The sequence below is a fragment of the Amblyomma maculatum genome, chromosome 1 (assembly GCF_055883805.1).
Source record: "Amblyomma maculatum isolate TAMU_Amacu chromosome 1, ASM5588380v1, whole genome shotgun sequence".
NCBI classification, from domain to species: Eukaryota; Metazoa; Arthropoda; class Arachnida; order Ixodida; family Ixodidae; genus Amblyomma; species Amblyomma maculatum.
In genome coordinates this window covers 498,576,102-498,599,848 of record NC_139344.1, presented here as the reverse complement: position 1 = coordinate 498,599,848, position 23,747 = coordinate 498,576,102, and the positions used below count along the sequence as shown (strand labels likewise).

Below are 23,747 nucleotides of genomic sequence, written 5' to 3'. Positions count from 1 at the left end.
TACACCACACATGCTTAGCGCAATTACAAGTGTAGCAGTAGTACTTGGAAAGTAGTACCGCTGCATCATCATCAGCAGCCTGACTTGCATCGGGCAAGGAGGTTGTCGAAACGCCTCCTGTCTGGACTTTTGCAAACCGCCTCCACCGTGTTGACGTCAGTCACCCCAGCGAGCAATATGCGATTGCGTAAGCGAACCACTCATCAGCAGTCGGCGGCTGCTCGGAAAATGCTACCTTTGATGCTGTCTAGTGTATAATGGCCTTCCTTAAGGGAATGTTTGCTTTTATTAGGTGCACCTTTAAATGATGCTTGTAGTTTTTAATACCATGTTGTCGAGAAAAATCAGCCTTGATAGTGGCTAGTATCCTGGTAAGTTTGAAGCGCTTGTTCCTTCTAGAGGATGGTACAGAAACAGAAAAATGTAACACGTTATAATCAGTGGGTGATCGCTTTACTATCAAATAAGCACTTGACACCTGCTCTGGTGATAACCTTGCAGTAGAAAATGTTTCCTAGCGTAGATACTTGCATTTTAAACCTGAGTGTTGCCTTATATGTTATTTTGTGAGAAAAACTTGGTGCCTTGATTATCTTACTTGCAGGGATAAAGTTGACTGCAGTGAGCAAACAGGCCTTCGTCGATAGTGGCTCCAGCCGTCATCTGTACTGGTGCTCTGAGGAATTATTTCTTAGTCATGAAAGGTTGTTTGTGTTCAGTAATGTTGATGTGCTTAGCACTTTAGAGCCTGGATGAGGCCTACTGATTTTATAAGTACCTTAGGAAAAAAAAGTGTGCGTCTGCACATTTTACCATTTTCTCTGTTGCCTCTAAGATATGCTCAGTTGGTGAATCAGTTGCTGGTCAGAACATAAAATTGTCCTCGTTCGTTATGGCTGCAAGGGGCTGTGCACAGATAAAGGAGGCGTGTGCAGGCGCTTATGAAACATAGAGCTCATATGTGAATGGGGCTGCCTTAGCAAACTTCCACAGGCTAGTGTATGAAAAATGGGATAAGAGCGTAGATTTCATGCTTCCTCTGACAGCCTTGATTTCAATATAGCCAAATGTAAACATAGTCTCAGAGCTGGGATAGCGCAGAGTTAGAAAATTACTACCGAAAACTAGCCCTGAAATCATATCAGGCCATTTGTTTGCAAGTGACCTGGTAAGCAGCCGGTTTGTTTCACGCTCGTACATGAAACAACACACACACACACATGCACGCATGCGCACACACACACCACGGGAAAAGAGATGTACAGATGGAGGGACAATCAAGGTGTTAGTGGAATGATGCCTCTAGTTAAAGGGTTGAGTATTTTGGATGCAGTCAAATGCACTTACAACAATATTAAAGTGCCATAGAAATATCATTGTTATAACTGATTTAGGCTGAAAAAGCAAATAAAACATTTTAAACTACACATTTAATGAGGACGAGGTGGTCTACACTTTTTATTTTGTAGCGGGAAAAAAATCCATAATCCGTAAGCGTTCTCTCTTTCACGGCAATCTGGCTGACATCTTTCTGCGGGGCATCTAACTGTTGAACATTGTGCTGTGGAAGGTTCTTAGCAAAAAAAAAAAATCCTGCAGGGAATCGATGATTAGCCCCCTGGTGAGATGGCAACTGTATCATTGGCACTCTGGAGCATGGTCGTGTTGGCGACCTTTAGCAGTTCATGATGCGAGTTGGCGTTCTCATTGCTGTTTACAGAAACAGCCTGAAATGGGTCAACCAACGCGTTTCCTTGCTACTTTGTTGTCATTTTAGAAATGCTTCTTTGCAAATACTTATGTACTAGGTGTAAACAGTGTGGAGCCAGGACCATGCTTTGGCATTATTTGAGTGTGACACACATTTAAAATGGGCTTTGCCAAATATTCGGCCTTCTTGCCTAATTGCTTGTTGGTTGGCTTTCTTGCGTTGCAACAGTGCTGTTAGGAGAATCAGTGAATAATGAACACAAATATTATTTGTGCTCAAAAATTACCCACGTCCTCATGTAGAATAACTCCAGACGTCGTATCTCAAAGAAAAGGCAGGATTTGAGCAGAGAAGACTACCATACATATCCAGAGCAAATTTCCAAACACATTTTCAAAGCTCGCTTTCAATTTAACAAAAACGAAAGTTTCGAAAAGTTTTCTTCTTGACAAATAGTTATTTGTAATTTTGGTAACTTGCAGCACTTCCCACAGGTACATGTCTCTCTTCAGCAGCAAACATGATCTTTGGTATCTGAATAAAAATTTTATTTACTGGTTATAGCTTAGACATGCCTAAAAGGAAAGTTTCAAAAGAGCCCTACTTAACAAATATGAAACATAATTTTTGCTGTAATGCATTGATGAAAAGTTGCCTCTTTCCTTTTCGGTGAATTGAGTACAAAAATGCTTAGCTCTACAGATGACTACATCGAGATCAGAAGTCTTCTGCGCCGTTCATCAGCAGCTAAACTCTCCTTGGTTTGCATGTCGAGCGTGTTCTATAATTCGTTTACAGGAAACGAAAGGCACAGCACTCGCGGAAGGCGAGAAGTGCAGTGTTGGAGTGCACTCATTCTCGCTTGGGCCTCATAGCTGACAGCAGATGGGCGGCGTCACCTGAATTGAGTGACTTAAATATTTTAGTCTTTGGTACTTTCAAGTTTCGTGCCAGTCGCAGTATCTGTCACTCGCGGAATCCTGCTATCGTCCTCACTGTACACAAGCAGAATTTTCGATTCCTGGATGGAGATTAATCGTTTTTTTTTATGAAGAGGAGTCGCACACTTCTTAAGGCGGAGTCACACTGCGGAAACAGTTGGTCAACTCTGTCTGTCAACAGCGTGTTCGCGCAGTGTTGGCGGCCCTGTCACATCGCGCCAACACGAACTATTGGGAAACATGTCGTTGTCGCCCTCCAGCAGCTGCCGCGAACTTGTTCTCCGACAGTTGGGCGACACCGTGTCACACCGCGGAAACTTGCTGCTCGTTGAGGCGCTGATGTCAGGAGCCGCCCATTTTGCTACTATTTCGCCCAAATTCATGCGCTATATACGTGCCTGTGAAAAATTCAATAGACAAAGTGGCTGTCCCAGTTACTCTGAGCTTGCTTTAATGATGAACGAGGGCACTGTTATTGTGGGACCCTCGGTTCGGCTCTCACTCTGGTCCATCTCCTCAGGTCCCGTCCTGAGAAATGATGAGCAGTTTGGAGGAATAGGCAGAGGCTTACGGCATCTCTGCCGTGATTTATCTACATACTTACAGGAGTACAGGGAAGTCACATGAGAGGCATTTGTGAAGCCTCGACCGTGAGAACGCGAACCCGACAGACCACCACCTTGGCTTGCAACACAACACGAGTGGAATTCCTCGTCCGGACGTCGAGTCGGCGTTCTGACCGCACAACCATACAGCTCGCCCACGCGAGCTTCGCTGATCCGATCACGTCATACGCCTTATCAATAATTAACCACTCGATTACAAATACACTTCTTCGTTTCACACACGCACGTTCGCACACAGTTTTCAAACATCCGCTCTCCGTGCTGACGCACCACTCACTCCTTCGCCCATTTCTTCACGTGCCCGCTCTCATTGTCGACGCACCACGCACTGCTGCTCGGTGTCCCGTGATCGCACTCTCTCGCATCAAAGCATGGACGCTGTATTTGCTGCGCACTAAGCCCATTCCAAAAAGAAAACACCACTACCAAAACAAGGTAAACACGGATGGCACGGCGCCAGCCACCGCGGCGCCGAATCGTCGGAGGGACGCTGCAGATGGGGGTTGTCAGTTTACATGTTCCCAGGCGCACACACGGGACGCTCACGTTTGGTTCAAGGTTCACACAGCCGCCGCCAAGGCGGGAATTCCCGGCGCAATAAGTCGGCCGGCGACGTTACGGCTGGCAGGCAACAGCGCATATCATCGCCACCCGCGGGAGACGCCGTTGCCGAAGCTCCGAGCCCATGCGAACGGGTGAATGCGCTGCCTGCAAGACGCCACAACGGGGGAAATGGTTTGCATGGAAGCTCTGCAAAAAAAAAAAAAAAAAAAAAAAAACCGTATCTGCAAGTAGGAAATTCGCAGGAATGGGTCAATCAGCTCAAATATGAGTACTTTGGTTGGTCTGTTGTCGTCCGGAAATTCGCCCGGCCAGCGAACAGGCCGAACACCGTTGACGGACACTGTTTCCTGCTTGTTTTGGTTGCCAAACACTGTCACACCGAGGTAACACTGCAGCAACCTGTTTGGCTTCCCGACTGTTCGTGCGGTGTGACATGCTGTTGGGGAACAAGTTGGTTCGGAAACTTGTTGACGGCTTGTTTGGCAAACTTGTTTGGTTGAACACTGTCACACCGAGGCAACACTGCAGCAACCTGTTCGGCTTCCCTGCTGTTTCTGCGGTGTGACATGCTGTTGGGCAACAAGTTGGTTCGGAAACTTGTTGGCGGCTTGTTTGGCGAACTTGTTCGGTTGATGTCGCTGTTGTGTTTCCGCAGTGTGACTCCGCCTTTAAGCGTTGCTAGGCAACGCCGGCAGAACTTGGCGAGGGGGCTGCGCAGCTGGCCTTGGTTGTGATGTCACGCGGCCTCAGCATAAGCGAAGCTCGGCTCCGACCATTGTAGTGAAGCTTTTCGCTTAAAAAATTTCTTCTCGTGTAAGAGTCCTTCGAATTTCAGACTAACGTAAAACTAGATCTTCGTAAGCAATATACAAACCACCTTATTTTTTTTTCTTGTGCTCAAACCCTTTTATAACAACTGTATAGACCTTTTTAGTTTCGATGCCTGGGTGCAGCCGTCTTAGTTTGATGGTGGCGCCCTGTATAAACCAAACTGCGGAACGTCCGCTCCGGTGCCTCTTGACGCCATCTTGGGCTGTGCTGTGCGTGTTGATGCTGCGGTGCGGCAGTGTAAAAGTGCTGTTTCGTGGTGCTCGTGAAAGCTATCCGACACCTTGGTGCTATTTGTGCTTTGTTTGAGCGCGACAGGAAACCGTATACCAGCAGTTTGACATAGCGGCTGCTGTTGGAAACAGCACAGCGGTCGGGGTGGCTCCACTTCCGCAGTGAGGATGTATCTGTTATATCTTTCACGATACATGCATTTTTAATTATATTTTATTATCGCAATGGTAACTGCACACACAAACACACAGCGAATGAACCGTATGGGCAGCTACCGAATTCGGAATGCAGATACTGTGAAAGATGCTTTCCAGTTATCGCCGCATTGATTTAACATGAAGTGCGATCCATGTCGATATACGATCGAGCTGCATTGCTTAAACAATGTATACTTTCAAGTTAAACTACGGTTCAAGACTAGCACATAAAAGAATTAGGGTCTAAAGTACCATCCTTCGACGTTTTTATAAAGCCTCGGTGTTCGTCCTGCGGCGAGACAACATCGTATATCCCCGTCCCGTACGTCGTAGCAGCATCGTTTGCACGACGTATTTTGCAGCAAAACTTCAAAAAAACGTGTGCTCTCAGCGGCACCGTGAAAGTAAACCACAAATTCACAGCGCATACGGCAGCGTTTATGAAAGCGGCGCCGCCCGCTGGTGCGGCGGACTATGGCACTCTCGTCGAGCGCTACTCCCTAGTCGTCGCTAGGCCTAAATTGTTTCGCATCGAAGGCACATCCGACGACGCTTTGTAATTGCTCAGCGCTAGAGTAAATGGAACTGCCTTACTGCCGATCTCATAGTATCAGTAAAAGAAAGATGTAAATTTCGGTGATGCCTTAGCCAGGTAATGTGTTGCGTAACTTACTTGTATTGCAATTATCAATAACACGGTATAGGCCAGAAATCCGCAAGAAATATATATATATATATTTTTTTTTGCTGTCGGCTTATTGTTTACGTTAAGAACAGATTATAGCACAATCTTGCGTTGGCGGAAAAGATCCACCGTATCGTTGGCGCGGAGGGCTTGCGGGAGGCACGGCCTGCCCAGGCGTGCGTGGCTACTACGGCGGAGGAAGTGAAGTGGGCATCATATTCGTGAGTCCGTCATTGGTACTAAGTTTATCTGGCTTACATAAAACGTTCATAAGCTAATTAAATAAGGTTAGACTGGAAAGCGGTGAAGCAGAAACATATCAGAGCCAAACTCGCACTGTCGATGCATGCTTCCCGCATACGCTCTCGGCAATCATGTTGCGATTTCTTTGATTCTTTGCGCAGTCCACGATCACTCATTGCTGTCCCGATGACGTTACCACTGAAAGGGGCGCTAATAAATGTATTTCAGTCTCTCAATTGACGATATACCGAGGTGCAAGGCCGCTCTGCTATGCATGAAGCGTGCGAATGCTCTCGGTAAAACGGTCTATACAAGCGGCACTTTTTATCAGGAATTGGGACATTGTCGGTACAAATTTTTTTTGTTCTTTTAGTTAATTTTCGTAGCTTGAGATGCATCATTTCTGGCCTTTTAAAAATTGCATTTGAAATGTATGAGCAGTTTGAGCTTTTGGTTGGTTTGCTAAATCATTTCACTTCATTTGAGCTCAGCAACATTCAAGAAAAAATTCCCATATTGCAATAAATTACAGTGCACTGTATGTTCGGATGAAAATTTAATTGTGCGGCTTGTTGCAGAAATGCAAAGTTCAATTAAGTTGGTAGCAATGCTTGCACATTCGATTGTATGGAAAGGGAGCCATTTGAGAATCACCAAGCCAGTTTTGCAGCGAAATGACAGCATGGGGCGAAAATGACTGCAGAGCTTAGCTTCAAAATTGCTTTCTGTTATGTAAAGAAAAGATTTCAAAGATTTCTTAGCAAGACATTAAATAACAGGCTATCAGCTGAATTGCTTTTCACATTTTTGCAGCGAGCGCCTTAGTATGCAATTTTCATCTGAATACACAGTACACTACAGAATGTTTGTAAATTTGGCATTTTTCATGTATGCTATTTATTGAAGCTGAGGGGAAATATTGTCTTGCCGAATAGCACATATCAAAGGTGAAATTATAGCCTAACAGAAAAACACACTCACATGGAAGGCAACAGGACCCAAGGTTGACTAACAACTCATCTTTATTCCAGGGCGCAGAAGAATATAAAGGTGAGAGGGAATGTGGTGCTTTAACACAAAAAATGCTCTCAGTCATCACGTATAAGTCAGTGCCATGGGGTGAAAGCAAAATAAAAACTTATGACCCCACCTGTTAAAGCAGGTGTTTTGTGCGACACCGCGGACCCCGAGCACCCACGCTTAGCCGTGCGTGGCATCGTCGTGTTTGGGGAAAAGGGGATCCTGGTGTTTGAGCCGATGCCGAGTGTTTGAAACGGCCCCTCGGCGGAGGCAACACACCACTTTGGCCCACGCTTCCCGGATTGACCCACCTTTCCTGTCCACCCCTCCATTGTTTACTTTCCTATCCCCTTTCTTACAACTGTCCTGTCTTCTCTTACCTTCTTCGTTTCTTTCTACTTCCAGGCTGTGAGGGTTAACCTTGTGTGGCTAACCACCCTGAGTTACGTCATATTTGGTTATAGTCGGGGTGTACGGCTGGCGTGAGCAGGACCTTACAAGCTCCTGTTCCATCCCCTTGTTGGGCTCCATGGTGGGTGGCCGCCACCCTGGCCGAACAGACAATATTTTTTATGGCTTCTTCTCTACCTTCAAGTGATCACTCCCGAAAACGGGGGCGCACCGATGAAACAGCCAAGTTTTTCCCAAAGAATGCCACCAACTTTTCACGTTTCCACGTTATCCAAAATCAGCTAGACTGATTTCACCATTTCTGGTTACCAAGACACTAACCGAGGCGATTGACCAAGGGTACAAAGTGAAAAAGCTACCGAACGGCGACCTCCTTTTGGAAGTTTTGTATAATCATCAGTTCGAGAAAAAAGTGACATTCTTTGGAAACTGCCCAGTAACAATCTCCCAACACCTGTTCATTGAACACAGTGCGTGGAGTCATTTCCTAAGGTACTTGAGCGAAGAAGAACTGCTCGAAGGACTAAAAGACCAGAATGTCACTCAGGTTTATAGAATCAAAATCAGACGAGATAACAGCGAGACACCGATCAAGCACATAGTTCTTACCTTCTCATCGAGCACACTGCCCGAAGAGGTGGGCTACACAAAGATAAAACTAAAACCATACATAGCGAGACTGTAGCGCAAAGCAGACAGGACACACGAGAAGAACGAACAACACGAGCGCTAACTTCCAACAATCTTTATTTCAGTCATGCAGCACATTTATACGCCAAAGATAGGAAATCACTTGTGCTGACAGTATCACCGCCGGAGAAAAGAGAGTTCTTTATCGCATAAACTAATAGACGGAGTGCTAACACAAGTCTCTCCGCAAGCATTTATCTTCTCAGCTTCAATTATCATTCGCGTGGTCATGTCAAAATTTCTTGCTAGCACAACTGTTTGTTCCAAGTATGGTTTGCAAGTTTTCGATTCACAAGAAAGAATATGATCAACAAGAGTACTACTCTTCCCATTCTTGACGTTACGTGCGTGTTCCATTAATAAAGATTGTTGGAAGTTAGCGCTCGTGTTGTTCGTTCTTCTCGTGTGTCCTGTCTGCTTTGCGCTACAGTCTCGCTATGTTCACGCACCAACAAGCCCAAAAAGCCACCCTTTAAAACCATACATACCAAACCCACGTCGCTGTTGTCAGAAGTATGGCCATGGCTCGCAGACCTGCTGAGGCCAACTCACCTGCGCTAAGTGTGCTTCACACGAGCATCCCGCAGAAGACTGTGAGGGCAGCCATGCAGCTTACTCTTGCACATGCCCTACCTGGAAACAAGAAAAGGATATTCTCACATTGAAAGTCCAAGAAAACTTAACTTACAGGGAAGCGCGACAGAAGCTTACCTCTTCTCCGAATCCTTCATACTCTGCTGTGACGCAACAGGGGGCCGCATCACAGCAGTCTCTCACCCCTGGCCAGGCCACACACGGTGAGCCTCGTTTGCCCCCAAGGTGGAGGGAGCTACTCCACCACCCCCAAAGTGCGGACCTCTACGTCAGCCAGCCCCAAGGTCTCTTCAATCACGGCGAGGCCCAACACAAATGTGTCTGTGCGTCCAGCACGTCCGAGGACGCAATGGACACAACGAAAAATGATCATTCGGGGCTGTCAACATCAGACAGCAAAGTAGAAAGGAAAAAGCTAGTCTCCTCTAAAGATGGCCTTTCTTGTCCTGTAGAGGACTACAGTGATATAACACTCTTGCCTCTAGCACTGTGTCTACAGGAAACCAGTCTCGGTGCAAAACATTCAAATATACTGAAAAAATATAAAGATTTTCGCCTGGACTGAGAGCAAGCCAGCAGGTGGTGTTGCCATCATTGTCAAAAATACCATTGCAGCAAACAAACATAAACTTAACATTAGGTTTGAAGCGGTGGCAGCCACCTTCAGTTCAGTTCAGTCGTGTCCGATTCTTCGTGACCCTATGTGGACCGGACCATGTCACGCCATGCTTTCTGGTCTCTCACTATCTTCCTAACATCACATAACTTCATCTGCAGTGCCTCGAGGATGCCATCTAACCATCACGTTCGCTGCCTACCCCTTCTCCGGCGACCCTCAACCTTACTTACTTTCAAAACAATAACGGTATGCTGTGTTTATATTGAGCCACACCAGACTGTAACTCTTCATGACCTTGAAGATCTCCTTAATCAACTACCGGAGCCATACGTGTTAGTTGGAGATTTTAACGCGCATTCCCCCTTTTGGGGAAGTGAGAAAAGCGATCCACGAGGACAGATTATAGAAGATTTTATTTTATCTGACAATGTCTGTTTATTAAATACTGGCAAACTGACCTACTGTTACCGAGCACAGGAAAAATGAGTGTTTTAGATCTATCTTTTTGTTCATCCTCAGTTTTTAACGATTTTAATTGGGATATTTTAGATAATCCTTACCAATAGTAATTAACCTATCATCATCAAAAACCACAGCACTGGAGGCTACATCTAGCAGAGAAAAAGCCAGGCTACATGAAGCATTTTCCGAAAATCTCTCAATTGACGAATTAAATGAAAAGTTTACAGATTGTATACTTACTGCCGCAGAATTTGCGATCCCACAGTCCTCGGGAATCAAGGCCATAAGGTCTGCTATTCTTGTAGGAAAGCAGAAAAAACAACAAAATAAAGCCCCAACTTATGAAAAAGCAAGAGCGAAAGCACCCGACGAAATGCTCGTGGCAACCTCCATAAACAGTTCAGCTACATCAAAAAAAAAAAAAAAAATTGTGGCAGCAGGTTCAGATACTAAATGGCAAATTTTCACCTTTTACAATCCCCCTCCTAACACCTGGTATTCAAACCATTCTAATGGAACAAGCAAATATATTAGGGGAACACTTTGCTACAGTCTCTAGTTCATCCCACTATACACAGCCTTTCTTAAAATATAAAAGTATGGCCGAGAAATATAGACTCCCAATAATTGGTGGCACAAACGAACCTTATAACAGAAAATTTACAGCCCATGAATTAAATACAATACTCTATGCGGAAAAAAAAAACAGCCCCAGGACCTGACAAAATGCACTATGAAATGTTGGCGCACCTTTCTGATTCCGCAGTAGAAGCACTTTCGAAATTTTTTAACAAAATATTCACACTAGGAAAAATACCCGATGCTTGGAAGAGAGCCGTTATAGTTCCATTCCTTAAACCCGGAAAGCCGCCTACCTCCCCTTCTAGCTACAGGCCCTTACGAGCTGTCTTGCTAAATCTTTTGAGAGTATATTAAACATTAGGCTAACTTTTATTCTGGAATCACGTAAACTTCTCGACATTATTCAGTGTGGGTTTAAAAAAGCCTGCTCAACAACAGATCATCTCGTTAGGCTTGAAGATACAATCCGAGATGAATTTATACGCAAACAGCATTGCCTTGCCGTTTTTTTCGACATAGAGAAAGCATATGATACAACTTGGAGATTTGGTATTCTGCGTGACCTAGCAGATTTAGGCATCCGCGGCAAAATGTTAAACTGTCTAAACGATTTCCTTTCAAACCGCTCGTTCAATGTACGCCTGGGCTCAACCCTCTCGAGTACTTTCACTCAAGAGAATGGTGTGCCTCAAGGATGCATTTTAAGCACTACTTTATTTGTTATTAAAATAAATTCATTGTCCAGAAGAATCACGAAATCTATTATGTATTCACTCTACGTTGACAATCTCCAAATTGCATGCGCATCATCAAACATATCAACGTGTGATCGGCAGATACAGTTAACAATAAATAGGTTAGTTACATGGGCGGACAAAAATGGTTTCCAGTTTTCCCCACAGAAATCAGTGGTTCTCACTCAGACGAGGACCGACCCCCTAAAGGAAACTGTGCTACCCATCAAAAGCGAGCACAAATTTCTTGGTATTACTTTTGATAAAAAGCTAACCTTTCTACCTCACATAAACATTCTCAAGAAGAAAGCAGCACACTCATTAAACATACTTAAGATACTCTCAAGAAAACACTGGGGTTCTGACAGAGCTTGTCTTTTAAATCTCTATCGGTCTGTAACCCGCTCTGTTAGATTATGGATGTAATAGTGTATGGGTCAGCGAGACCTTCTTATCTGAAACAGCTGAACCCAGTACACAACTTAGGTTTACGGCTCTCAACTGGTGTATATAGAACATCTGCTGCACATAGCATTTATATTGAAACAAATGAACAATGCTTACATGCGCATATGTACTCAGAATAAGGTCTCTGCTGAAACATGTCTGTTACCCCATAGTTACCCAGTGCCCATCTAGAACACTCTGAAAACAAACCTCAGACAATAAGTCTTCGTTTTGAACAGATATGCCAAGAATTAGACATTCTCTTCCAAATATTGCCCAAAAATCCAGTCCACTGCCAACCTGGTACCATTTCCCTGCTGCACACAACATTACACTAACACATTTCCATAAGAAATAAACACCACATGAACACATGGCACTAAATGAAAAACACAGATGGGTCTAAAAGAGTTCCATGTTGGAAGTGTTGTGATACAAGGAAAATGGGAAAAAATAGTACAGTTACTGGAGTTCTTATCAATTTTCGCAGCCGAATGTCACGCTATTTCTTTAGCAGTAGAAAAAATATTAAAGACCGGTATTGAAAATAGCATCATTTATACCAATTCTCTCAGCGTTATCACAGCATTAAATCATAGAAATGCTACAGAACCTCTATTCAGAGACATCATACATAATATAATAGCTGCAAAAACACGGGGACATACAATTAAATTCTGTTGGGTGTCAAGCCACGTTGGAATCAGCGGCAATGAAAGAGCTGGTGCATGTGCCGCAGCAGCCCGTCATACTAAAATACAGCCAGTCAACGCACCACATAAAGATGTTCTAAGACTTGTAAAGAAAAAATTGAGAGTAAATTTAAAGAAAAAAGTGAGAGTAAAATGGCAGACATCATGGAACAACGAAATAAATAAGTTACACCTTGTCAAACCGATCATTGAAGAATGGAAATCTTGCAGTTACCAAAAACGTTTTATCGAAGTCATTTTATGTCGTCTTCGCATCGGACACGCTCATCTGACACATAGCTTCATTCTAAAGAAAAAAGACAGACCTCTGTGTCAAGGATGCGGAGGTGAACTAACAATAATACACATCCTACTTTCATGTACTAAACTAGAGAACTTAAGGAAAAATTTTACACATTTTACACAGAACAGATCCCTCTCCATCCCAGCCTGTTGTTAGGAGAAGCACTGGTCGAAGTTAACAATGTTCTCCATTTCCTAAAGGATGCAAACCTTCTGATAACGAACTTAAGAAAAAAAAAAATCAGTCCTTATTTACAAAATAAACATAAACCTTGTTCCTGGCGCATGATAGCCTGGGTTGCTTATGCACCAAAAAACCCAATACAATACAACAAAACTTATGAATGCGTTTGATGTAAAAGGCCATCCTGGGAGAGATTAAAAGCTAAAACCAGTGCGTGAGGAAACGCGGCTGAAGCACCGATCACAACAAAAGGGGGTGGAATGGCGGTAGCTGGAGACAGTAAAACACGTTGTTGGGCTAGTTGGTGCATTGCATGAAGTAAGACTAACCGGCCAACAAGACGCACACAGGAAAAATCGACACAGAAAGGCTGGATTAGCAAGAACGGGGCTCAAATATATAAAGGCGCTCAGCCACATGACCTTTCCACAATCGCCTTCACATCCTTCCGTCGTGGAACCACAATTCACTTTCATCGTAACTCCTTCATCGTACCTACGCTTACCCAGTAATCACTACGTACATATAAACAACACTATCTATGCAAAGCTGCGTCAGAAGGAACTAAAGTCATACACAATACAAACATTCACGTGATTACAAACAGGTGATTACAAAACAGATTGAATGAACCTGATTTCCTTACTTCGTAAAGCAACAGAACAATCACTACAGCATGCATCTCCTTTCTGTGTTATCATAAATGCTTCAAGAACTTCACGCGCTATTTTGTCGCGACTTCTGCCGAGAATCTTAATGCCGTCAAGCACTGGCTCACACCTGCACTCTTTACAGTGAAGGGGCAAATTAGACCCGGTTCCATTCCTTAGGGAATTCGAGTGCTCCAGTGCTCTGTCGTTAACACAACGACCCGTCTGGCCTATATAGACCTTGCCGCAGTGGTATGAAGTACCACTGACCTGCCTATCTTTCCCTTTCTTGTGTAGCCTTCACTGCATAGCCACTGAGTTTTCCATGAATATAGTCACGCAGTAGTCAGAAAAATTCAAAAGGCTGTCACATGATGGGATTTTTGGGAAATTGCGTTTGACTGTAGTTAATGCTGTAAATTGTAAAAAATAAAATTGGAGAGGGTCAAGCACCCTGATGCATTCAACATGGAATGGTCATAAAGGAAAGATGTGTTATTGTGGTTGCTGCACTGTTCTGTCAAAATGATCCTTTCTTCCTGCATGCATTGTAAGCGCACATTATTAGCCATGTCTATAGAAAAGCTGCTACATTACGAACCCCCTGTGCATGCCATTTTCAAGCTATTAAGTTTGCTGTATCATTCTTGCAATGTGCCTTTATAGCTGCAGGTCTGGTTATGGCCGGGCTGCTTGTGCCACTGAACACCGATTTGGCCCTGGAAATTGCCGGAACACCTTGGATTCGTGAAAGAGCTGCTGTCCAGAGCCGAACTGCGGAAACCTGTTGCTACATTGCCGGCTCAACTACCATGGAGCACACCAGGCCACTTTAGTCGACATATTCAAAAGTAAGTGAACTGTAGAAATTCTATTGCACTGAATGTATTTGCAGTATTTTAGGATATGTACTTAGATCATGAGCCACTTTGGTGCTTTAAACCTCATGAACCAAGCAAGGCTGAATGTGAGAAAGAAGATGGCTTCAGAGCCTCAGTTTGCCAATCTTGTCTGGGTAGCACTAGTGGGCTTCAGAAGAACAAAACCTAGGGAGGGAGAAGAAAGAACCCAATCACATGAGAAGAAAACATAACAAAGGCGCACACTACCAACTTACACTACATTGCACATCACGATGACAAGGATAGACGACTCTTGCAAAAGAAAAACAAATTTGCTGCTTCTTTAGGTCCGCAACCGTCATAGCTTATGCTACACCGCACATTCAGCACGATGACAAGGATGGACGACTGTCGCTTCTTATTGTTCGCAGGTGCCATAGCTTAGGCACATTCAGCAGGACGACACGAGATGCACATCGGACATCAGCCGCCGCGTGCTGAAGGTTCACAACACACTCTAAAAAAGCAGAAAGCGTCTGACATTCTGTCTGCGACGGGCTAAGCCGGCCTGTCAGCGCATGCATAGTGCGTAGGAGAAGTGATTGCGGCGTCCAGAACTGTATTCATTAGCTACAATACCTCTTGCTGTGACATCTACACAAGTCGAGCCAGCATTTTGTGTAAGTGTGTCCTCTCTTGTGATCGAACCTAGATAACTTCAACAACCCTAAACCTCTTCTTTCGGTATTTCTATGCTGACAAATAAAGGCAGAACCTACTGAGCCTATGATGACATGCTGATTGTAAATTATGTGGCTGAACATAACAGTCCTGCCTTAAGGTTGCTCTAGAAGAAGGTATATAGCGCGCCTATTCAAGCAACCATGACGCACAAGACGATGGTCGCATATCGTGTCGTGGCCACTGGAGCGAGATAATAATTATTGCGGTCCTCCGGCAAATACGATAATGACTCCAAACTCATTACGTGGCAGAAGGGACTTTTGTTGGAGCTTTTCGGGCCACAACATACGGGTGCCTTTGCGTTTCACCCTGGTACAAACGCGAAATGCAAAGGTGTCCGCGTGCTGTGCGATATATCACACATAGGGTATATACTTCTTCAGCCTTGGGGAATGCGCTTGGCTCGAACTTGATCTGATTTCAAAGTCATTTAGTGGAAGCATTGACGAAATACTGTTCTACATGCAGTGGCGGAGGTTTCACTCTAAAATACGAGGGTATTCCCAAAAGAAACCGAACTAAATTTTTGGTGGGCAGCTCTTTCATAGTACCGTGTTTTGCCACAAGGAGCGCATAGAGTGAATATTTCAGAGTCAGTCAGCCGAGTGGCGTCGCTGAAGGTCAGACGCACTAGCTTGAGCAGAGTTTATTGTGACAACTGTTTTCAGATAGTGTCGTTTTTGCAATGGCTGATTTTCATGAACAGCGTGTGGCGGTGAAATTGTACTTTCTGCTTGGAAAAAATGGAACAGAAACTCTTTAAAATTTAAAAACGGCTTACAGGGATGATGCTATGAGGAAAACTCAAGTGTTTGAGTGGTTCTCCTGTTTCAAAATTGGTGAAATGTCAATTGATGACCAACCTCGTTCTGGTCGTCCTTCCATGGTCTGAACACATAAAAATGTTGAAAAAATTCGTGCAATCATCAATATTTGATCAAAAATGGTATGCCTCCTGTTCCTCACCCCCATGCTCACCGGACCTTGCGACGTCTGACGTTTTTTGTTTTCCAGAATGAAAAATATACATGAAAGGAAAATGTTTTGCTGATGTTGCGGAGGCAAAGAAAAAAAACACAGGCGCTGTCAACCATCACAAAAAGTGACTTTAATCAATTTCTTGAAAACTGGAATGAAAGATTAGACAAGTGTATTAGTGCAAGTGGAGAGTACTTAGAAGGAAATTGAAGTTTTGACCCAAATAGTGAATAAATAGGTTTGAAAGGAAATGAGTTCGAGAGGAAACTGGTTCGAACAGGAACGGAATGTGTCTCCAGAGCCGAAACCGAACATGTACCCGAAAGATGTGAACTCGAACCCGAAAAAAATCTGGTTCAACACCTTGCTTTCAAGCACTCGTAAGAATGTGACCAGTGGTTATAAACACGTGCTTTAGCACAGAGTGTGTCTGTACAATGCGGACATTTCATAATTTGTCTCTATATGTGCATTCCCGCATACTCAAAAGTTTGGAGCGCAGTCAAAAGTATTCCATAAGGTTTAGGAACCCAGGTAAAATTTATAAAGTATCTGAAGAAGATCAATGACACAGTTTGCATTGTAAAACCTACAAAGATAGATATATACTGACTGTACTAATTCAGCAGCTCAAATAAAAGAAATACAGATCACAGCAGTGTTCCCCCAAGTTTTTCAACACATAGCCACAACAACTTTTACTTACTTTTTTCATATGGCTACGAGCAACTGCCACGCTAACAGCTGCACACCAGTACAGGGGGTGGACCTCTGGCTGTATCCAGTCAAAAAGAGCAGCACGGGCAGTCTTCTTGCTTTCTGCTGTGCGACGTTTCTTGATCACTGTAAACAAATCGACTGAGAAGTGCAACCCTTGTGACAGCCGCCCACACCCAGTTCCCTACTTCACCTGTGAGAACCCGACCTTTGCAGGTCATTAGTTGTTCGAAACTTTAAGCCCTCTAAGGAGCCAAGCAGGGTTAGCAGAGCCTCTTCCAAACGCACACCCCTGAGAGAGCCGGGCGCCGGGCCGGGGGATGCTTGTACCCATTTTACCGGTGGGTGTCCGGCGGTGGGTTTCGAACTGGCCACCTCCCGCAGTCGAGACGGGCGCCCAAACCACTCGGCCACGACTGCGGCCCTTGAAATCAGTACCTTCTTAGCAACAGAGGCACTCGGACAAAAACCATAGAAAGGTGACAGTGATAGAGGAGCTATACAATCATTCCTTTATGCAGCTTTTGAGACTTGTGGACACTGTATTGGGCACATTTGACAAACATGACCAACTAGCATAAAGCCAGCCTAGCTTTAAAATGATGGCCACATTGAAGAGCATCCATTTTGTCGATCCTCAGAAAAGTGTGGCTGTGACTGTCAAGAAGGCCTGCACTTTCTTGGGGCTTTGTTCATACTTGTGATGCTGTGTTCCCTACTTTGCCAACAAAGCCTCTCCAGTATGCTTCATTTGGCCTCTCTGCACGTGCAGAAGAGAGGCTTTACAAAAGTTAGCGTCATCTAGTGAAAGAAACACAAACTGTGCGTGGCGGCCATGTTTTAATCCGTCAGCCCGCGCTGCCAACGTGCACACTCAGTGCTGCCAACGTGCGCCGTCGTGAGAGCCGTGCATGCATTGCAGGCTGCATTGGAATGCTCTCAAGGGATTGTTTCTTTCAACCAGCTGGTTCCCGGTGAAGTTGACATAGTCAGAATTAATCCCTGGAAGGATGTCCTCACCGTGAATGTCAAATCCCAGGCTACAGTGGACAAGCTGAAAGGAATTGGTGTGCTTAGCAACATGCCGGTCCGTTCCTTTCTTGCGCATGGGAAAAAGACTACTGCATTGACCCTGAGATAAGTTAAAGCGATCTCTGCACACTGATAAATCTACGGCGCGCATTGTGGATGCTCATCGTTTCGGCCGCTCAAAGTGTGCTAAATTAGTCTGAAACTGAATCCCTCCTATCCCATGGTAAAGTGGGCTATGTGAGACATCCAGTTCGGATGTACTATATTCCAAGACCTGTTCAGGGCCACAAATGCAACAAGACTGGACATGTGAGTGCCGTTTGTCAAAACGAGATATCCTGCCGTCGATGTGGCGGTACGTACCCTCATGACACATGTCAGACGGAGACTGTCAAGTGTGCGAACTTCTCGGATGCCCATGAAGCGACGGCTAAGGACTGTCCTAAAATTCGGAACGAAAGGCGTTAACTAATGAAGATGGTGTGAGATAATTTGACTCATCAAGAAGCGGCTGCATCTATTCGTCGTCGCAAGCACCATTCCCGACGCTGACACAAGGAATCGGAAGGCAAGCCTAGCCTGGATAAGTCAACTTTACGGTTAACGTCAGCTCAGGTGCGACAACAGATTGAGCCTAATCCCATTAAGAATACTCTGGCTGTAATGTCACAGGCAATGTCACAGGCCAAGGGTCAGACAGAAGCTGTTGTGTTACCTGCGGCCTCTGATGTTGAGTGGCCTGCTCTACCATCAAGGGCCATTGCCAGGCCTCATCCTAGCTTAGTTGCCACACATGCTGAAATTTCTGACAATCCCGGCAGTCAGCAGGCGAAAGAAATGCTGAAACAGCTTGTTTGTTCAATGCGGATGCTGCTCTCTAGCATCAACATGCAAACAGCAAAGTTTGCTGTTCAGTTCTTGGACGCATTTGACCCGCTCTTCGCGGCATTACAATAATTCACAATGGCACAACAAACTAACACCACCTCTGGGACGATGCACTTGTGCCACAGTGTAGTGATGCAATGGAATGTCCGAGGCCTGCGTGGTCGGCTGAGTGACTTCCGACAGCGGGTACAGAAGTGCCGCTTTCCTGTGATTGTGATCTGTGAGCCCAACATGCTGACTGCTCTCTGCCTTTCTGGATATGTTGTGCTATGGTCTCGAGAAGCAGAAGAAACAAGCAAAGTGCTGGTGTGTATACGCCAAGACATTGCACATGTCCGCCATGCTCTAAAGCCCCACAACACGAATCAGTACATTTGTTTGATGTTAACCCTTAAGTTGCAGCGGTGGCGTAGCGGTAGAACATCCGCCTCGCATGCAAGAGGACCGGGGCTCAAATCCCGGTGCCGCGCCATTCTCCACCGGATTAAAAAAAACAAAAAACAAAAAAACAAAACAAAAAAACAGAACAAATCCGCGTGTTGATGGAATTGCATAAACAGGTTTGGGGCGCGATCTGATGCCGGTGAACACCTTCGGCAACGCACTCCCTCACCAGAACAGGAGTTGGCCACCCTGGTGCAGTAATTGGTCGCAACCTCCTATGATAAGCTCCATAAAACCCCGGCCCTCAGTCACCAGCGGCTGCGGAACAACTGACCATGGCAGCGGTCAGACCTGTGACGCAGCAGGGGGTGCTAAGAAAGCCTGGCTCTGCTGGACAGGCCGCCATTGGAAACTGACCCTGGCAACGTTTAACGCTAGAACCCTAGCTAGTGAAGCTAGTTTAGCAGTGCTGTTAAAGGAACTAGAGGGTATGAAATGGGATATCATAGGGCTTAGTGAGGCTAGGAGGCCGAATGAGGCATATACTGCACTGAAGGATGGGCATGTACTGTGTTATCGAGGTTTACCAGAGAGGCGACAACTAGGAGTAGGTCTCCTTGTCAATGAGCATATAGCTGGTAATATAGATGAGCTTTATAGCATTAATGAGAGGGTGGCAGGCCTTTTAATTAAGCCTAATAAGCGGTATAAACTGAACGTTGTACAGGCCCTACGCACCTACATGTAGTCTTGAGGACTTGGCAGTTGAAAACTTCTATGAAGATGTAGAATTGGCAATGCGGAAAGGAAAGACGCAGTATATACAGTCGAACCCGGTTATATCGAACCCGGATATATCGAATTTTGGTTATATCGAACTCACGGAATATCCCCTTGAAAATCCCATGTAAAAGTATAGGAAAGCCGCGTCATATATCGAACTCAATTTCGCCGGTCGTTCGATATATCGAACTCCGCACCACGCACTGGAAAGTGTGCCTTCCCTAAAGACGATCGCATCACCCTTGGCCGTTTTCCGCGTGACGTTTTCAAGCCACGCGCGGAAGGAATGAGAGGGGACAGTTCTGGACAGCGCCGCGCCCATTCCCCAAAGGCGCGCATCTGCAGTTATCGTTTCCTGCGCGCCAACACATGACGTTTGAAAGCCATGTGCGTGGGTGTGCCCATTCTTTTGCCGAGCTCTCTCCTTCAGCACGCGCTACTCATGCGCCAAGCCAGCTCAGCCCGTTTTCAGACAGACGTGGGACGCTTTCTCCAGCGTGTGTTGCGAAACCTCTGCGCGCGGCGGCTGACGTGGCTATGGCGCCTGCGGACGTTAAGAAGCGGCAGCTCTCTGCGTTTTTTTTTTTTTTTTTGCGAGAGTCATTCTTTTTTATCGTTGTGCTGTACGCGCGACGTAGCGTAAGATATGGCGGCTGCGGACATTAAGAAGCGGCAGGTTTTTTCTTTTTTTTTTGGCGGGAGCCGTTTATCTTTGCATGTATGAATCAACGGAAGCACGCCGTCAGCTGCTGCGATCATGACGCCCGCCCCAAGCGCGACGTGATAAATCGAACCAGGCTTGTGCAATCAAGCCATCACGGGAACTCTGCCAAGTTCGCTCCCCGCCACCGGAGGAGCTATAAAAAGATAAACGCGCCCCGACGTTATCGCTGCGCAACTTCTTGGCACGCTGCCAAGAAATGAGCTGTGGATGCGACGACCGAAATGGAGTGACGCGCGCCATCGACATGCAAGCGAAAACGCTCGCGATTTTCTGCTGCAGCGACACAGAAACCTTGTTTTGAGCTGCCGCGGTGGCTCAAGCGACCAGCGGGACGCAGTTCCAACAAGTTGGAAATTTTTCGCTGTGTCGCTGCCGCTCGTCGCTGAGATCGCTCAATCGCTTGCATGTGAGCGAGCTGGCCTTAACACATTTTTTTTTTTTTTTCAAATTCTCGGGTGCAAAAGTGGAGAGTGGGTCGTTAACGGCTTCATGGAACACACATTGCGCTTTGGGAAAGAAAACTTAAGTTCCCACCGCCACTGTAGGCACTCGTCTGTCTTCCTGTCATTTCTTGCTTACGCTTTTACCGACCTCTGTTCACGTTCAGCAGAATTTATTGCAACCACATGTTGCTGTTTTCCCGACTGCGGCGGCACTTCCGCTGCACCCAGAAATCTCCTGGTTCCCCCCTTTCGGGGTCTTTCTTACGCTGACCCTTGGTTTGCTCTGTACATTCCTCTCTGCTCTTGCGCCGCCGCCCCCTCTCCCTTAGAATGGCGACACGCCACAGGACTCGTTCAGGCATCCCACCGCATCGGCTGTCGCGTAGGTTCGCGGGCGGCACGCCCTTCTTTAACTTGCATTCGGACTACTATGCTTTTTTTCAAGCACTGTCCACATTAACGAGACAAAAATACATGGGCCCAAGTGGGGCACGTGCATTCTTCCCCTGTCCATTGTCCGGACAGCGAGTTTCCGTATTAATGAGGCATAAATACATTGAAAAGGTTTCGTCCCAAAAAAAAACTGTCCATAATTCGGGTCGTCTATATTGACGGGGGTCATATTAACGGGGCACAACTGTAGTGACGTTCACGAGGCTGTTGCGTTTTCTGAGCAAGGCTTGTCATCCGCACCACAAGAAAAATGGGAATTGCAACTGAACCTAGATAAAAGACTAGACTTGTCCCAGAAGTGCAATCTTCTCGAACTTTTACATCAATACAACGATTGTTTTGCCACGATATACAGGGTTCGCCAGACGTGTCGCAAAACCCAGAATTATTGTCGATGGCGCAACACATCCGGTTCGCCAACTGCCATACCGGGTTTCCTTGAAAGACCGAGAGACGATACAGGAGCACGTGCGTGAAATTCTAAACAATGACGTCATCCAGCCTTCCAAAAATCAGTGGGCTGCACCTGTGGTGCTGGTTAAAAAGAAAGACGGGTAGCTGCGATTCTCCGTAGATTACCGACGACTCAATAAAGTGACAAAAAAGGATGTATACCCATTGCCACGAATCGACGACATCCTCGATCGACTATGTCACGCCTGCTATATTTCGTGGATCGATTTGAAGGGCGGATACTGGCAGATTGAAGTAGATGAGCGGGACCAGATGGCCTCTATGAGTGATGCCGTTTGGTTTATGTACTGCCCCTGCAATGTTCCAACGAGTCATGGACACTGTTCTCACCAGATTGAAGTGGCAGACCTGTATTTAAATGATATTATTTTTTCGAGCACCTTTGCTGACCACCTTGTGCGCCTCAAAGCGGTTCTCCATGCTATGTGGAAGGCAGGCCTCACACTGAAGCCCTCAAAATGCCGGTTCGCGTACAGCAAGTTAAAGTTTCTTGGGCATATTGTCAGCCACGCGGGCGTGGAACCAGATCCTGAAAAAACTGCAGCCATAGTGTCGTTTCCACAGCCGTCGGACAAAAAGTCTGAGAAGGTTTCTTGGTTTGTGCGCCTACTTTGTCCACAACTTTGCCGCGCCCCTGATCCACCTTACAAAAGATAGTGTTGCCTTTGCATGGAATGAGGAGCAAAAGTCAGCGTTCAGGCTGCTAAAACAAGCCCTTCAAACACCACCTATACTGAGCCACTTTGATGAAGCTGCCGACACTGAGTTCCACACCGACGGCAGCAACAAAGCACTGAGGGCAGTACTTATGCATTCACGGGACGGCTGTGAGAGAGTTATTGCATATGCTAGCGTATTGCGTAGCCCTTTCCAGGGCAGAGTAATTACTCCACAACAGAAAAGGAGTCTGGGCAACAACAAAGTTCCGACCGTATGGTCACCACTCACTATGTTGGTTGGCTAATGTGAAGCTTGCTCGATGGAGCCTTCGACTGCAGGAGTGTGACATCACTTTTGTTCGGCCGAAAGCATCATGACACTGACTGCTTGTCTCAAGCCGCCCTGGAGCCGGCGCCAGGAGACGATGATGACGCTGACAATTTTATTGCATTCTTAAACATGGCAGATATGGCGGTTCGACAAAGACTTGATCCACAGCTTGGCCAGCTAATGGCGCACCTTGAAGGAGACGACGATGTGGTGCCTCATGTTTTCCTGCTTGACCTGCCCACGTTTAGAATTCGGAACGGCGTCCTGTACAAAAAGAACTTCGACAGCAGCCAGACATCGTGGTTTCTTGTTGTGCCGGAAGATCTGTGCAGCGAGATCACGGAAGCTTGCCATAATGATCCTACAGCCGGTCACCTTGGTTACAGCTGAACACTTTCACGGATTCGGGAAAAGTATTACTGGCCCAAACTCGTTAAGCATGTGCGTCAGTACACAAGAACTTGTCGCGAGTGTCAACAGCAGAAGACTCTACCCACACGTTTGGCGGGCCTTTTTCAGCCAGTGGAACCGCCGAGTGCCCCGTTGCACACAATCGGAATGAATATTCTTGGCCCATTTCCCATGTTCCAGTCCGGCAATGAATACATCATAATAGCGATAGACTACCTGACGCGCTATGCGTGAGTCCCGGCAGCAGCGTAGTCTTTTTTGAAGTGATCGCGCTTCTTCTTCTTTGGGCGCTACAATATGTTCTCAGTTCATACGATTTCCTTTATTATTTATTTATTTAAGCATACTGTAAGCCTTGGTAGGCTCTTACAGGAGTGGGTGAGTTGATGGGACCGTTATACAAAATGAAAAACATCAGAAACACAAAAAATGGAAAACATACACACTGCAACACTCTAACGGGCATT

General features: G+C 45.8%; 1 protein-coding gene across 1 annotated transcript in view; it reads left to right on the top strand.

Annotated features, from left to right (window-relative positions):
• LOC146210295 (uncharacterized) overlaps positions 1–23,747 on the top strand; it is a 155,266-nt gene that overhangs the window by 24,939 nt on the left and 106,580 nt on the right. The window contains exon 7 of the mRNA XM_084609161.1: positions 14,084–14,268. The gene's annotated coding sequence lies outside the window, so the exon portion shown is untranslated. The remainder of the gene's footprint in view (positions 1–14,083; positions 14,269–23,747) is intronic.